We start from the raw sequence: 12,115 nt of genomic DNA on the forward strand, positions 1-12,115 counted from the left end.
TCGACCTATCAATCCGTAGGAAACCAAAAGGCGTGACCTTTGGTTGTGGCTAACTAATTAGAGACCCAAGCTAACTCTTAGGCCTGGACACCCAATAGACCACCTTTAGAGGCCCTTATCTCCTTTTTTTACATGGCCGGTTGGCCCTTTTTCCCATTGTCCTCCTATCTTCCTAGCTTCCTTCCTACTGTCCATCTACCTTTACAATTTGCATAAGAGGGCCATCCTTGAGCACTCGAATGGGTACCCTCATCCGAGTCCAAGCCTGCTAACTACTCAAACATCTGAGTCTAGGACTCAGTCCTAGATGACCAGAACCCTTGTTTGACTGAGATTTTCACCTTTCCAAGGGGTGGCTAGGGCCTAATCCAACTAACTAATGATCTAGCTAGACCCCAAACCCATAAATGAGCCCATAGAAGTGTTTGCACCTAGGAAAAAGAAGGAACCCTGGCCTAACAATCTGTAGGAAACCAAAAGACTGGACCTTTGGCCATGGCTAACTGATTAGAGACCCAAGCTAACTCTTAGGCCTGGACACCCAATAGACCACCAATAGAGGCCCTTAAAGAACTCAGGATCACCCAGTTTAGGAGTAGTCAAAACCCCTTCTTCTAACTGTATCAAGAGCAAGACAAATCGAAGTAGCTAACTCCATTAAAAGTCACACTCGACAAAGTAGGCACATAAGCATGTATGGAAACTAGAAAGCTTGATTTTGCACAATGCACATCATGATGCATTGCTAGAGCATAAGTGTTGCACAATTAAGAATGGATGGATGAACAAGGGATACACTAAAGGAAATTAACCTAAAAATGAACCCACTAGTAGGAGTACAACCTAGGAATCAGAAGAAAACTAGAAAACCAAAGACAAAGTCATGGAGAGGATCAAACCATCTCATCATCAAGCAAAGGGAAGACTCACCAAGATTAGGAATACATCCTTAGCTAACTTAGTTGACCTTATAGATTCTCTAGTGGGTCAAGAGGCAACTACCATGGCAGGTACTAGCTCAAATGAGAATAGCCTAGACTTGGAGCTTGACTTTAGTGTATGGCTGAGCACCCTAATGACATCCGAAGACTTGTCGCACAATACAATGAGCAAACGAGGATAGTGCACCATGGAAGACTAATGGCAGACATTGCTGACCTTGAGAAGAGGAGACTGGCAAGGATGGCATTGCAACGCATGGCCAATTATAGTCAGGAGCAAACAAGATTCATAAGATCCTGTCCATATCCGGTAGGAACAGAACATGAGACAATGGCAATAAGGAGACAGTTCTAGAAGCTGATCTTACACTGAGTGAGTAGGATCATGTCCATATCTAGTAGGAACAGAACATGAGGCAATGGCGATAAGGAGAGAGTTCTAGAGCTTATCATTGCTATCTAGGTTGGGAGTTACTCCAAACGCTAGAAACCAAACGAAAATACCCATAGTTGCAAAGCACCTTGATAAATACCAGGCAGCCAATGACCCCTATAGGTTTGTCGAGCAATTTGAGTAAGTGTGTGAGGTGAATAGTCTTATGGACCTTGCTCAACAAGCCCAAGCATTCAGTCTATGCCTAGGAGGCAAGGGAAAGACTTGGTTCACCAGCTTAGGACAACGTTGAGCATAATGACTTCATCCAGGTGAAAGATCTCTTCATTAACAAATTCTTGAAAGGTAGGATACTCCAATAACCTCATTGTTAAGCTAATGAATGTCAGCCCCACCAGAAGGACAAAGAGAACATATGAGACCATGTTATCCACGTGAGGAGTCTCTACAAGAGAATACTTGGAATCGAGCAACCCAATGAGAGAGTGGTCTAAACTATGTTCATTAACGAGATCTGCATGAGGAGTTATATAAGACCTTGGCAAGCAACCTGAACATGCAGAGGGATGTGCTTGAAAGAGTCTTTGAGGAAGCTATATGAGTAGATGATTTGCTAAGGGAGAGAAGATCTCCGAAAGGCACAGCAAGGTAGCAATGCAATTAGAAACACCGAGAGAGTTGTAGCAACTAGTGAACGAGTAGTCGTTGATGAATAGGAGAAAGGGAAGAATATTGACCAAAACCAAGCTTTAGCCGATTTGAAAGCAGAGTTGGCTAGATTGCAAGAGTCAATGAAAATACCCATATGACCCCACGTGCAATGTGTACACTATGGAGGAAATCACCTACCATTTGAATGCCCCGATCCTAGAGAAAGGCCTTGGGCCAATTGTGGAAAATTTGGCCATGACGCCATGCACTGTCTGTTGCCAAGGCAGTTGCCTTACCAACAACCTTGCACACAATTGTACTATATAGGGTTAGACAACCATATTTGGGAAGGAGAGCTGCTTTGGCACTCCTCGTGTGCCTAATGACTCAAAGCCAGTCCTACCAAGGACAAATATCAACCCTACATGGATCCCTAGACCTCCTGTACCTTTCATTACCCATCCACCGAGTGAAGCTCCAATGCACTTGGTGGAAAAACCCCTAGAGGAAGATTCTTATTTGAATCCTTATGTTTCTTACGATGAAGATGGAAATCCAATATTGATGCACTATAGACTAGTACTACTGATCATGGCCTTAGGCAGAGGAAGAGAAAGAGGCCTAAGAGGGGACCCATAGCATGTGGACATGTGGCCATCTAGGGCATATCTTGTCTCGCTGCCCTAAAAAGAAGCAAGAAAATAGAGAGAAGGTTGATTTGAGGTGCCCTGAATGTGAAGTCACTTATCTATTTGCTAATTGCCCTAGGAGGAAGAGAAAGAGGCCTAGGAGGAACTCAAAACTAGGGACCCATAGCATGTGGACATGTGGCCATCTAGGGCATGTCTTGTCTCGCTGCCCTAAAAAGGAGCAAGAAAATAGAGAGAAGGTTGATTTAAAGTGCCCTGAATGTGAAGTCACTTATCTATTTGCTAATTGCCCTAGGCAAAAGCCCTCCACTAGCTCGAAAATGTTCAATATTCAGAGGGAGAGAGAGCGAGAGAGAGACAAAAACATGGAGCTATAACAGAGAGTATTGAACTCTCATTGTTCTCTTCTTCTCATTATTCCATAATGCTTAATAAAGTCTAATCACATATAACTAATAAACACACTAGGTCACTAATTGACCATACCACTAAGTGTAGTTGAGTCAGACCGACTCAATTATTACAACACACATGTAGAGTGATAGCTAAGATGAAAGCTATCTAGATAAGGTCAGACATGTCAGTGATACTGATGAATAAGCTTGATTCTCAACACTCCCCCTCAAGCTCAAGCTAACTAGTGTACTCCAAGTGGCTCTGTGAAATACACAAACTTCTCTTTACTGAGTGATTTGATAAATATATCTGCTACCTGGTCTTCTGTCTTCACATGGAGTAGATCAATCTTTCTAGCAAGTACCATCTCCCTGATAAAATGGTAATGAACTTCTATGTGTTTGGATCTGTTAACCCTCAGATAAACAAGGTGGAGAATCCGAAAAATCTAAAGCAGAAGACAAGGCCAAGGAAAAAGTGAAATTGAAGATGAAGGCATGCCAAGAAAAATCTAGAAACACAAGAAGTGTAAAAAATTCCTAAATCAAGGAGAGAGGTGCACAAGTAAAAGCACAAGTCAATACTTTTGTAAAAGAGCGCAAGGTGCAACATAATTTATTTTAAGAGTGACGGGCTCTCACCTATGCAAATTATAAAGGTAGATGGGCGGTACGAACAAGAGCATAGCACATATGTGACTTGAGGTGTAAGTTGTGAGCACTTGATTCAAGGATATCAGTTTTTGACATGGCCACAGTTTGTCAATGGACTACACAACATTGCATACTTATTTCATGTTGGTCCCTCTGAATTGTTTCATGCTATACTGACTATTGAAGTGGAGAGGAAACTGAGCCTTGAGTGGATAAAATTTCATCAAAAATATTTTCACATATTGCCTAACCTGGGAACCTTCTTAGCTGATGCATATTGAGGACAATACAACTCTATACTCATAAGTCTTCAACACTGGTCTATGAAAAGAGCTTTATCAAAACATTGCAGCCGAGAGACGCTTAGCCTATGCAAAATTCCTGCACAAACTGGATGTTCAGAATGATCACTCATGGATCTCTTGTAATTTACTTGACAAGCAATATAGTGATCTTTGGCATCAAAAATTTGATTTCTTCTTGTTAGCCTCTTTCCTTGTTGCAACTTGAACTCCGTGTTCAGCAGCTCTTACACGAACTCTACGACATTTCTGGTGAACCCGACGTGAAAGCGCTGCATCAATTTCCAGCAAGATGGGAGACTCGCAAGAAGAGATGACAGATGAGAATGTCATGAAGCATCTGTTTCCGTCATTTACATCCTATATGCAGCAGCAAGCTCACGCGAAACGCGATAGTGATGCCATGGATGCCTTGAAAGCTGTCCAGTAGGAGATGAAGCAGTTCAACGGCCAACAAGTTTCAACTTACTTGCATTTGTATGAAGAAAAGATGAATTTTTTTGGGGTTTCTCAAGATGTTTGGAACTTGCGGATCGTGGTTCGCGCGCTTGAAGTCCGAATTTCAGAAATTCAAGGAACACATGCTGGTTGGACAGAGTTTAAGAAGGCATTAAAAGATGAATATTTCTTGGAGGATACAGGTCTTATCAACCGCAGGAATTTCTTAGCATGGTTTTCTATGCCTAATAAAGGACTTTGAGTTACCGCCCTTCTGCGAGAGTTTGAGAGCCGCTATGATCAGTTGGATGGAACTAAGCAGCAAGCTTTGGAGATGTAGAAAGTGGAATTATTTTTACAAGCTGATGATGCTGATTTGCAGGAAAAGTTGGATGATCTTTTGGAAGATCAAGCTACCGATTCAAGTTTAAAGACCGAGTGGAGACATGTCATTGATGCTGTGAATGCGCTTGTTAAGAAGCAGTGCAGGAGGGTACGATTGCATCGTAATACAGGATTTGTTTCTGAAAAATCCTTGGAGACCTCTACTTCTACCCCTGCTGCAAGTTCTATGCCTAAGCCTACTCCTCCTATTGTAAATCCACCAGTTCCTGCTGCTCTAGTGCCCTTATCACTAGATGATGTTATTAAAGGCTTGGCAGATTTGACGATAGAGGCAGTCAAAGCTGAAGTTGGGAAGTTAAAAGAGCAACTTATGTCAGTACCTGTTGTAGCACCTGCTCCAGTGACTGCTTTTCCAGCTGGCCAAAGAAAAGGGAGACGCTGTATTTGGTGAGATAGTACAGAGCACCAACAATGCAGAGATTGTGATGCTTTTCAGGAAGCGCGTAAGAAGAACGTAGTGTTTTGGGGACAAGATGGGAAGATATGGCTAACAGAGACTGGTGCTCCTCTTGACACGAACTTTGGTAAGGGAGGCATGAAGAAGCTCGTTGATGATATGGCTGCGCGATCAGCTTATGTGAGTGTTAGAGGAGATGCTTCAGCTTATGGAGTCCAGCTTGAGCAAAAATCAGATGGAGACTCAGCCTTATGGTCCTCTGCCTTGGAGATAGCGAGAAGAGGGAAAGTTCAGGCATCCACTATGACTTGTGTGGGCTCCAGCATCCGAGGAGAAGCGGGATGGGATTCTCCTGTTGACAGGTATTCTATTTTTGCTTATATGGCAAAAACACAGGGTTTAGATGCCATGGTTGAGGAAAAGAGAAGAAGAGATGAGGAGGGTCTCAGCACCTCCAAAAAGACTAGAGGGGGTGACTTTGTTTCACCACCTATTACAGCTCCACCTATGATGAGTTCTCCAGCTCAATCAGGTCCTGAACAACCTATGGCAGACAAGCAGATGAAAGAAAAGAGACAACCAAGAAAGGAGCCACGATTCAAGCTCTTGTTAGACCTTGATATGCAGACGGATATGAGTGAGATTTTTCATGAAAGAATTTTAAATAGTAAAGTCACTTTTACTGTTGGAGAAGCTCTTGGGATTGCTAGAAGAGAAATACAGGATCAGATGCAGGATCTTTTGTGGAGGAAACGACATGCAATGGAAGGACCTGCTTTACAGGGGTTATGGCATGGAGCTCTTGGGGAAGAGCATGATGATGCAGTGATAGTTGAGAATGCTTCTGTCAATCCGCAGTTGGAGAAAATAGTTCAGCCTATGCAGTATGAAGATGATGATACCCCTATCCTTATTCCTCGCAGCCATTTTTCACGCAGTCATTGGGCTAGAGCAACCACTAAGACGGTGGTAAGGACTGGAGAGAAACAGATTCCTTTGGTTGCTTTAGTCGATCATGGTTCTGAGATTAATCTTATTGCTCGAGGTGTTTATGAGAGTGGCAAGTGGCCTATGGATGCAGAGCATGGCTGGCGCATGAGAGCAGCCAATAATACTTCTGGTGATATGTATGCTGCTTGCCCGAGCATCAGAATTTCTATTGGTAATGTTGAAGAGGATTATCATTGCTTTGTTCAGGATTCTTGCTCTTATCCGATTATTCTTGGACAGCCTTTCATTACAGAAGCAAGAATGGAGACGAAAGTGATGGATGACGGCTCAGCCTATGCACGGATACGCAGTAAGGATGGTATGCGAGCTACTCAATTTATGATTGTTGGAGTAAATCATCCGAGAAACAGGGACTCCTTGCGTGAGGCACCACTACCTGCGAAGGAGTTGGATTTTCATTAGGTACCGCTGTCTTGCGACACGCCAGTGGTACGGAGCGAAGAAAAGAGGAGATCTCGCCTCCTAGTAGCCAGTCATTCTCCACTAATTTTTATGGTTTTTCTTCAGATAGTTCAGTGAGTTATCAAAAAATTTCAGATTTGTCTAGAGCTGCCAGGCAATACATTGGTCGTAAGGAGAAAGAGTTAAAGACTGCAGGTATTTTGCAAGCAGGAGAGCATGTGGATGGGCTGTATGAAGGGATGTCTTATGCAGATACATTGTCTGAGATGGGAAATATGCTGAAAACTGATGTATGTAAGGGTTCAAGGATCATACCTGTGCAAACCCTGGATGTATCAGGAAATTTTTGATTTTATGCTGAAAACAAAGTCAGAGGCTGAGAAAACTCAGCAAACTGAATCTATGGCTGATCATGGTCAGCTTTCAGAGTTACAGAGGGCTAAAACCTTTCAGCCAGCAGAGTTAAATGCTGGAAAAATTCAGCATATAGAGTATGAGGGTGCATCATGGCAGTCCACAGAGCAGAGGGCTGAAACCATTCAGCCAATAGAGTTTAATGCTGAAAAATTTCAGCATACAGAGTTTCAGGCTGCACCCAAGCAGTCCATAGAGAAAAGGGCTGAAATCTTTCAGCCAACAGAGTTGAGAGTTGTTGAAAAATTGCAGAAATTGCAGCAAAGAAAAGAGTGCCTGACTGATGCCAAGGTTGACACGAAGTATAAAACAGTTGATAAGAAGGTTAAACCAGTTGCAGGGCCGCTTCCTCCTGATAGTGATGAGCAGATAGAAAAAGCTATGAAGCAGCCTATGTTGAGAGATCCTGCAAATATTGGACATAAATTTACAGCTGAAACTCTTGCAGAATTGAAGATTAGAAATGATGATTTCTTGCTTCCAGTGGAAAAAGAATGTTTTAGAGAGATGCTTGGACGACATGGTAAGGCATTTGCTTTCTTTCCTCATGAAATTGGCTGCATTAGTCCCGAATTGGTTGCACCTATGGTCATCTTCACTATTCCTCATGTGCCATGGAATATACGTCCTATACTTATGCCTAGAGCACACTTGCCAAAGCTAATAGAGTTGCTGAATGAGAAGATTAGGATGGGAATTTTGGAACCCTCTTCTGCGCCCTATTCTAACAGGTGGTTTACTGTACCAAAGAAGAATGGAACCTTGAGATTTATTCAGGATATGCAGCCCGTGAATAAAGTGACAATCAGGAATGTGGGAACAGGTCCAGTTGCGGATGAGTTTGCTGAGGCTTTTGCAGGACGAGCCATCTATTCCCTAGGTGACTTGTATTCTGGTTATGACCAGTTTTAGCTTGCCTTGGAAAGCAGGGATATTACCACTATGCGGACACCTATTGGTCTTGTGAGGATGTGTACCTTGCCTCAAGGTGCCACCAACTCAGTTGCTCATATGATGAATGCTATGCATAGAGTTCTGCGAGACTATATTCCGCAGTATACCATGCCTTTCTTAGATGATGTGCCTATTAAGGGTTGTGCAGAAGAAGAAAAGAATGAGAGTCTTGATTTGCGAGGATGTAGACAGTTTGTGGCTGAACACTTGGTTGCTTGTGAGCAAATATTGACACGATTAGAGGAGGTAAATTTGACTCTTTCAGGGCTGAAATCTGTCTTTGGTGTTAAAATGAAGTCATCATAGTTGGGCATATGGTTGGTTATTATGGCAGGAAGCCTTCACGTGCAAAGGTGGATGCCATAAGCAGGATTGCAGAGTATTGCTCGACTACTTCAGAAGTGCGGTGATTTGTGGGAGCTTGTGTATTTTACATGATTTGGATTCCTCATTTTGCTCACATAGCAGATGTTCTCTATCAGCTGCTTCGAAAGGGGCAGAAATTTCATTGGGATGAGAAGCATTCGAAAGCCATGCGTAAACTTAAGAAGCTGTTGCAGTCAGCTCCTACTCTTCGCAAGGCAGATTATCAGTGTGGATGGTCAATCATGTTGACAGTTGATACTAGCCCTATTGGCATAGGTTGGGCAGTGGGACAGGATGATGATGATGGAAACAGATATGCAATCCGCTTTGGAGCTAAAGTTCTTAATGAGCAGCAGAGGAGATATCCACAGATTAAAAGAGAGTTGTGGGGAGTAGTCACTGCACTGAAGTGTGATAAAGGGTATTTTATTGGTGCTTCAGTTGTTGTGGAAACAGATTGTTTGCCTTTGCTTGGCATGATTACTAGCTGTTCGACTCCAGATATAGCGATGCTTCGGTGGATTGCCTACATCAAATCATTGAATCCAGAATTTCGACACATAGCAGGAAAAGATAATCCAGTTGCCGACATGCTGTCTAGAGCGAGATATGAGGATGAGGAGTCAATGCTTGCAGAAGATGATGAGACAGAGTTTGCAGCTTCTGTCCTTGTTCATGATTGTCATGTATCTACTGTTGAAGCCTTTACTGAAGAACTCTATGTTGGCGAGTGGCTGCAAATTGGTCAGTATCTGAGTTCATTGACTCGAAGAGCTGATTGGATAGATGATGTATTCAAGAAAATCAGAAGAAAGGCTTATGGGTATTTCTTGAAAGATGGTTTTCTTTGGAAGCACCCAAAGAAGAGAGGTGGCCTACCCTTGAGAGTAGTTTGTGAGGTAGCGATGTAGATACAGATTATGCGAGAGTTTCATGAGAGTTCTTGGGCTGGACATAGAGGTGTGTGGGCTACCTATGAGAAAATCAAAGAAAGATACTGGTGGAAAGGGATGTATAAAGATGTTTCCCACTTTGTGGAGACTTGCAGGGACTGTCAGCTTTACTCTTTAGTGTGGCATCGTGATGAGTTGCATCCGACCTATCCGCTATGTATGCATTATAAATGGGTGGTTGACTTGGTTACTTTGCCAGTGGGACTTTGGCAGATGAGATATCTTGTCTTGGCTAGGGAGGATCTTACAAACTATGTTGAAGGCAGGTCTTTGCGGACGAAGACCACTACTACAGTATGTAAATTCTTGTTGGAAGAAATATTTTGCAGGCATGGATGTATAGGCAAGATTACTGCTGATCGTGGAGAGCTAGATACAGACGAAGCTAGAGAATTTTTCTCACGGCTTGGGATTAAGTTGGCTCTCACTACTGCCTATAATCCAGAGGGGAATGGCAAGAGCGAAAGAGGACATCCGCCGATAGTTAAGGCATTGGCAAAAGCTTGTAGAGGTCGGATTGGAGATTGGCCGAGATTATTACCTTTTGCATTATGGGCAGATCGCTCTACACATAGCGTGACTACTGGATATATGCCTGCAGAGTTGATGTATGGGCAAAAACCTGTCATGCCTATTGAAATTTGTGCTCTCACATGGAGTGCTCTTCCATGGCATGAGAATTTATCAAGAGAGGAGCTTCTAGCTCTTCGGATTCGTCAACTAGAGAGAAGGGCAGAAGATGTGTAGCTAGCAATTGATCATTTGAAGGCAGCCCAACTCAGAAACAAAGACAGGTTTGATTTGAGGCATCGCTTGCAGCCTAGAGCCATAAAAGAAGGAGATTGGGTTCTAGTCTACGACAGTAGCCTAGAGAATCAGCATAGTAGCATGAGAAAATTGGTTCAAAGATGGTTTGGACCATATGAGGTGAAACAGGTTTTTGACAATGCTACCTATGAGTTGGCTGAATTGGATGGGACGATATTGAGGGTGCCCATTGCTGGAAAACGAGTCAAGATTTTCAAGAGAAGAGAAGATGAAGAGTATGCACTTGAAGCATTGGCAGAAGAAGAGCTAGCAGAAGAAGTAGAGAATATGGATGATGAAGCTGATGGAGAAACAGGTCTACTGGAAACTGATGAAGGACTGGACCTGTTTGTGGACTTGGATGATCCTGGATAGTTGGCTCATTCGGAGGATGCACAGGTTTAGAGGGGGTGGATGTCGTGCTGCTGCGCATCCGAGCCGTAAACACCTCCATTTTTGTTGTGCATCCGTGTTATCTTTTCGTGTGTGTTTCATTGTGTTTGATTGCTGCATTATCTTTCCGTCCTTTTCAGTACCCGCATCCAATGTACATACTCCACTTGTGTGTTTGTGTTTGCGTGTGTTTCTATTTGCGTGCATGTTGTGTGTGTGCTAGAAAAATATGAAAAACTGATGCCAAAGAATAATATTATGCTGTCAATTTCAATGATGAATTCCAAGAAAAGTGCAGGAAACCGTGGAATCAAAGGAAGCTTTGTAGAAGTCGACATTTAAGCTATGAAGATAAAGGTTGCACGTGAACAAGGCCAACGTAATATGCGGGACAAAGCATTTTTGAAGAAGATACATTAGCACTACATGCCATGGAGAAGAAGGGTTCATATGCCTTTGCCTTTTATGGGAGGAATCTCTGCAGTTGTCTCAAAGACTGCAGCTGTTCCCATAGAACGTGTCAAGCTTCGACAAGGATGGCTATTGAGCCTGGTTTGCTGGTGTTATCTTCATGTGCAACAACCATACCAAGCAAGAGTGTTTTCGATATAAGGTTTTTGGTTTGCCACTTGCAAGAAGAGATCTGGTGGAGCAGGTTACCCCTGGCACGCTCTTGTTCGTATTCAATTTTGATACAAGGGAATTGTATGGAATCTACGAGGCTATTTCTCATGGTGGAATGGACCTTGAGCCCAATGCATTTCGAAATTTCCAAGGGTCATATCCCACATAGGTGCAGTTTGATACATACAGGGAATGCCTACCCCTTCCTGAAGACATTTTCAAAGATGCCATCAAAGAAAACTACTATGCTCGAAACAAGTTTAGTGCTGAATTAATTGCTGCACAGGTTTCAACACTTGTTCAATTATTTTGCCCGATAGATCCACCACGAAAAAGGATAGATCCTGGATTGGTCTCTGACAGAAGGTATCAGGAAGAGCAACTTATACTGGGACTGCTTGAGAGAAGGGAAGCAGGTTACAGGGACTCGCATAGGTTGCTTTTTGAAGCTTCATGAGTTAAAAGACTTCTTGGGCTTTCTGCTTTCTCAGTGGATAGGGCTGGACATGCCTCTCTTCTTCCATGCAAGCGTCCATATCAACCTGATATCGTAGAGCGAGTGCCAATTGGAGCATTGGAGAGGCAGGACCCCTGCCCTCGCTTAGTGGAGGGAGGTGGTCAAATCCATCTTTCCCAAATCAGAACTCTTCAAGGTCGGGCCAATCCAACAGGGCTCCTGGAATAGGGTCGTATTGATGAGGTGGATCAGTTGGCATTGAAGTACCTGCAGCGAGCCGATCCTAGGGTTACTGAATCAGCTCTGAAGTCTTTGGATCAGTATAAGTGAGAGGCTGTGGTACCTCAAGGAGGTGGGCCATTAAGGATTGGGCATGCTCCAATCTTGGCTCAGCATGGACCAGAGATGGCAGCTGATAGGATTCCATTTCCTTTAAGAGGCGATAATGTGGTAGGACTAGTTCCGGGGCTGAGGAGCAGTGCTATAACACCACCCTTGGCTCTGCCC

At 43.3% G+C, this 12,115-nt stretch overlaps 1 pseudogene; it reads left to right on the forward strand.

The window, feature by feature from the left end:
* The first annotated feature begins 1,003 nt into the window (after positions 1-1,003).
* LOC148024431 (DCD domain-containing protein NRP-like) lies at positions 1,004-11,608 on the forward strand (annotated as a pseudogene).
* The last annotated feature ends 507 nt before the right edge of the window (positions 11,609-12,115 follow it).

Source organism: Lygodium microphyllum, chromosome 15 (genome assembly GCF_053477565.2).
Source record: "Lygodium microphyllum isolate KBCC chromosome 15, Lygodium_microphyllum_v1.1.10, whole genome shotgun sequence".
In the NCBI taxonomy this organism is placed as follows: Eukaryota; Viridiplantae; Streptophyta; class Polypodiopsida; order Schizaeales; family Lygodiaceae; genus Lygodium; species Lygodium microphyllum.